This window comes from Neopelma chrysocephalum, unplaced genomic scaffold, assembly GCF_003984885.1.
Source record: "Neopelma chrysocephalum unplaced genomic scaffold, ASM398488v2 Primary Assembly neopelma1_147, whole genome shotgun sequence".
Lineage (NCBI taxonomy): Eukaryota > Metazoa > Chordata > Aves > Passeriformes > Pipridae > Neopelma > Neopelma chrysocephalum.
The window spans coordinates 2,650,018-2,655,581 of record NW_020897809.1 but is presented as its reverse complement, the minus strand read 5'-3'; positions in this window follow the sequence as shown (position 1 = coordinate 2,655,581).

Here is a 5,564-nt window from a genome sequence, read left to right as displayed (position 1 = left end):
GGGGAATGCCAGTGGGAGCAGTGTGGTCTCCAGCCCTGCCAGTCAGGACTTTTTGAACTATGATTTTTCACAATTATTGTCTAGGTCCCTTCTTTTGTTGTTCCTGCTTGGATGAAGGACTGCACTGTAACTGCTCCCTGCTGGGAGCAAGGACCTATTTGCATTGTAGCAAATGGTTCTTTAATAGAGGATTAGATTTGGTGTATTCATGTGAAATGCAATATCTTTGAGGCCTCTCCATCTGACTTAGTTAAGACATTTTACCAACTGACAGTGCCCAGGGCTGTGTAGAAAGGCAGCAGCCAGTGGTCCCAACCAGGAGTCTGTTTCCCACAGAATTAGGCAGGGCCAAAATGAGCCCTGCTGAGCTGCAGGGACCAGAGCAGTGCTCCCCTTTTCCACAAGCTGAGGCTGATTTGATGCATGCTGAGGAGTTGGGTAAGAGCTGGACTTCATAAACCAACGTGAAGCCACTGCTGGAATGGCTTTGCACCTGATTACACCAGGAGGGGCTTGGCTCACTCTCCTCCCATTTCCTCCTAGTCTGACTGCAAGGTTATAAAAGTAGTGTTTGCTTTTGTAGTCCTAACCTGATTTCACCGGTTTGTACTGCAGACTGTTAGTGGGAAGTACCTAGGTACTAAAATTTTAATGATAGATATTTCAGTTAACATGTTTTTGTGTTTTATTGTCTTGTTTTGTTACGCTTGTGCAGTTTGTAAAGGGCCAGGGGGATTCCATAAGAAGGAACATAAAGTAAATCTGTATCATTACATGTCTTCTAGTGTCAGCCTCAAGGAGATCCCAATTATACTGCTTTAAGGACAGGGGCAAAGAATCAGCCCTGTAGAAAAACTCAGGAAAGCATTGAATAAACTTTTTTTCTAATTTTAATAATAAAACTACACAAGGAGATAATAAGTGTGATGGACGTGCCCTATAGCCTGTGCCAGCAGTCCCCACATACCAGCAGTGCTGAGGGAGGCAAGCTGGACTGGGTGTCTGTGGTCTGTGCCAGAGGTCTGCCCTTTCCACGAGCGGGGTGGAGGGGGGTAAGGAGGCTGCAAGAGGGATTAGAGGGTTACAAGCAAGCTGATAAAATTTTGAGGAGAAAAGCCAGTCTCAAGCAATAGTAAATGAAGTCAAAACCAGCGAGACCTACCTGAGAAGCCTCATGGAGGCATTTCTGGCAGCATTTCTAGGGCGAGACTGATTCCAGCTTTAACAAAGCTCTGATCACAACCTTTTTCTGAGGCTTTTACAGGGCAGCTTAGTGTTGCAACAAAATTGAGCTTTGAAATGCTCTGTGCAGCCTCTCTGTTGGCAACCACATCATCCCAATCAATAACATCAGTCCATCAACCTTCTAGAAGCACTTAGTATTTTGGGCACAATCAGCTCAGTTCAAATGCAGTCCCAGAGTGTTGCAAGTTTAATGGAAATTGGTCCACCCCCAGCTGGTATGAACTGAACTTCTGCTGGTGTCAATGGGTTGTGCTGATTTGAATGAATTCAGGATTTAATAGTAAAGGTTTTCTTGAAAACCCATTCTAGGAGATGCTGCTGCTAATGTGGGACTGTGTCTCCACCTTACCTATAAATGCAGGGTTGACTGCTATTAAGTACACAAGTGACTAAATCCTACAGCAGTAGCAGCAGGGAATTATCGGCTCTCTGGTCACTGTGCACTTCAGACTGATGGCTCTGGGGGCTTCTGCTTAGCAGGGGCTACCCCTGGAGTAGGAAAAGCCCACACTTAGCAAGAAAGTAGAGATTGGGAAACATCAACCCTTTTCTTAAAACCAAAAGGGACAGCAGCCACGTGTTTGGGATGCAAGCTTGTCTCATGCAACATCTGCTGAAGATGTACAGCACAGCTCTGGCTGTTCAGTTATTAATCTGGTCTGGTGGAAGGTGTTCTTGCCAATGCAAGAGGGTTGGAACTAGACGATCTTTAAAGTCCCCTTCAACCCAAGCCATTTTATGGTTCTGTAACGATCCTGACTGTATTTTCTTAGTGGAATGAGTTTCTGCATCTTATGATGAGGCTCTGTGGTATTCACAGTATCGCTGTCCACACCACCCTCGCAGCCTGTGCTCATCCACTGTCTCAGCACGAGGGGAAAAGAGGCACTGGAAATCTTAGCTTTCCTGTAGGGTACCTAACCCAGCTTGGATCAGAGACCTCAACAGTGCCAGGGTGTTGCTCCTGGTCCATGAGCAGGCATCTCACAGCCTCAGGCTTTGTCATGATCCAGAATTCCTCATCCTCACTGCTTGAACCCTGTTAGAAAACTCAAAGTGTCTCCTGCCACTTGAGGGTGTTTTATATATGACAGTTGACTTGTCTGCACCTAAAGGCAGTGGATTGAAACCTGAAAATTTGTCCAGAAAACCAAAATAAAAACAGTGAGGCAGTTGGTGATGGTTTAGAGGTGGCTTTGAAGATGGGATTTTATCTTTGAAAGGGTGTGTGTGGAGGAGGAAGCAAATGACTGTGAAGGACAGATGTAAGGAGAAGCCTGTGGCATTTATATCTGCAGTATTTCCAGGTTTTTTTTGCTTTACTATCTGTCTGGAAGACGATGGAGAAAAACAGAAACCAAATAGTTGTTTTCTTTAGAAGTATTTTAGTCTTTAGCTCGAAGGTTGGGAGAGCCCTGTATTGGCCTTAAGCCACATGTTTTGGTTTGTTTTTTCTCAGGGTGTCAGGGAAAGATACTTATAGTTTTGGTGTTGGTTTGTTTTTTTTTTTCTTACTGAGGTGAGACTTGTTGGAAAAATTCCTCCAAAATGAAACTCCCCTGGGCATGGCAGAGTTACACTGGGAATAAATGCTGTTTGTGGTGTATGGGGCATTGGGCAAAATATATGGCAGTGATCCCTCTGTTATGTCTAGCCGACCACACAGGGATTTCACAATTATTGCAGAACATAACTCAGTGTGGAAGTGATCCAACAAAATTTATTATATAAGTCTTTACGAAAACAAGGGACAAAAAGAAGGTCAATGAGCTCAGGAGTCTGAATGCTGGGCATAGAGAGCATTTGGTTTATCTCCACTGACCAAAGTTCTGCCACAAAACCTGCGTGCATCAGCACAAATGGCAGCAGAGTTGCAAGAGCCCTCTATGTCTGGCCAGCAACCCCAGTAGTCCAGGTAGCATTTTCTTTTAATCTTCTCATGACATCTTATCCTGCCCTGCTGTTACTGCTGTAGGAATAGTTAGTTTTAAAACTATAATTTGCTAATGAACCGTGACACTGTTTTGGGTCAGCTTGAGTGCTACCTCTCCATGTCTGTCAAAAGAACAACAACAAAAAAAGTTTAGATTGGAGTTGAACAAAATAGTTTTGCTTTTTTAAACAACCATTACTGGGACAGTAGCTCCTTGCCCCATTCTCCTCTGGAAGGTGCATGGAGAAGAGAAGCCCCCTTTTCTATTTGGAAGAAGTGTGGTATATCAGTAATGGATTTGAGACCGTCTCTTTCTTTCCATTGCTTTGTTGGGCAAGTGAAAATACTGGCATGGTCATGTACCTTGTCATGTGAGGGACATGGGTTCTGCCCTGCCTGCCTTTCCATGATGCCAGACAATTTCTTACACATCACACTAAGCTAAAATTCACCAGGTATCAAACTCCTATTAATATGCAGAGTGCCATTATAAGTTCAAATCTTTAAGACTGTATTCCATGAACATTTCTCCAATGAGGATGTAAAGCACTGGCACAGGTTGCCCAGAGAAGCTGTGGATGCTCCATCCCAGGAAGTATTCAAGGCCAGGTTGGACGGGGCTTGGAGCCAAGTAGTAGGTGTCCCCTCCCACATCAGGAGGGCTAGATTAGATGACCTTTAAAAGGTCCCTTCCAACTCAAACTATTTTATGATTCTGTGATATCAGTTTATCACCCAGTTAGAGATAAGACACAGAAGAGCAAGTCTGCCAGAGGAAATGAGATGAGATTCCCATACCACTGAATGAAATATTATCTCATGTAAACTAGACAAAATGTGAGTCCTGAACCTCCATGTTCAACCAAACTGCAGCTGTTTCAAAGTGGATCCAACAGCACTACGAAGAGCCTTTTTTTCCATTTCCCCTAGACAAAGCACTTATCGTGGGAGTGAGGATGAGCATGAACAGGCCACTCCATCAGTCTGCTGCTAGATCAAACCTGGTAGGAAACCTGACTTCCAGCTGGCTTGTTACAGGGACCAGAGGTGGAGAGACCAAAACCCATCTCCCAAATTTCGGCTGTGCAATCGGATCCAGGAAGAGTCTGGTTTGGAGCACTTCTTCCCTGAACACACTTCAGACAGTCACTTAATGGTTTTCAGAACCAGAGGCTCTTTGCAATGCACTTTTTCTCTGTGAATTTCTCTAAGTTGGTGCAAACCGCAGTTCTGGCCTCTGCAACAGCCAGTGGCATGTGGTTGCACAATCCCACCGTAGGTGAAAACACACAGTTAGTTAAGCTGCAGATATTGCTCCTTGTTAAGCAAACCACACCCCAAGACCTTGTTTATAACACTATGGGAGGGACCACATTTGAAGGCTGTTTCATGGCAACTGAAATCATAATTAGCACAGCTATCTTCACATGTTGCAAGATATTTCTCTTCCGGAGGGGGTGGATGTTAAAGATTATGTAAATAATCACTTATAATGAAGGACTCACTACTGGCTTGCTCTCCAGCTGTGATTTGGTAGACAAAATCGGATAACATGCATTCTTGAGCCACCATTGCAGATTAAAATATGAAATGGCAAAGGGGTTTTGGAAAAGTGTCTTCTGCTGCTTTCCAGTTCACGTTTTCAGAGGGAAAAGAGTTACAACTGCATGACTTCTTTAGATGGGTGTGAGCTAAGCAGCTCGTTTAGTGCTGCAAAGATAACTGTATGGTCCTTCAGTTCTCAGGCATGGCTGAGAGCAAAAGTGAGTGACAGCACAGCAGCCTGTATGGTATTAGCTATAATTACAGGCTGCCATTGTTCGTCAGACCAGGAGCAGAAATCAAATATTTACTATTGGGGATAAATGGAGAAGGAGGAGGTTTTTTTGAGAGTGTGTGTGCGGAGGGTGGGTCCAGTCCTGCACTCTTTAAACAGGCTGATCTGAGAGGTGTCAGCTCCTGCTCCTGCTCTTTGTCAGCAGATGCAGGAGACGCAGCAATCACGTAGAAAGGTTCAGAGCTGACAACGTGCCATGGCTGACTTTGGAGTTTTTTGTATTTTTAGCAGTGCTGGTGTCAGAGATACCAACAGCAGAATGATCCCAGTGATTCTCACTGAGTGAGAAATGATTCACGCTCTGTAAAAATAAAGCTTGATGCAAGCAGCCCTGTATCTGCTGAAACGGGGGCTGCAGCACTCGGACTTGTAAAAGGACCTTTTTTCCCCAGTTCTTTAGAGAAGACTTGCAGGTTTTCCTGTTACTTCGGATTGCCTTTTCTGAACAGCTCTCCTGAACAACGTTTTCTGCGAGCACTCTTCTTTTGCCCTGGCCTGGCACTGAAGCTGAGCATTAGGAGATTTTGAACTCAGATTCAATTTGACATC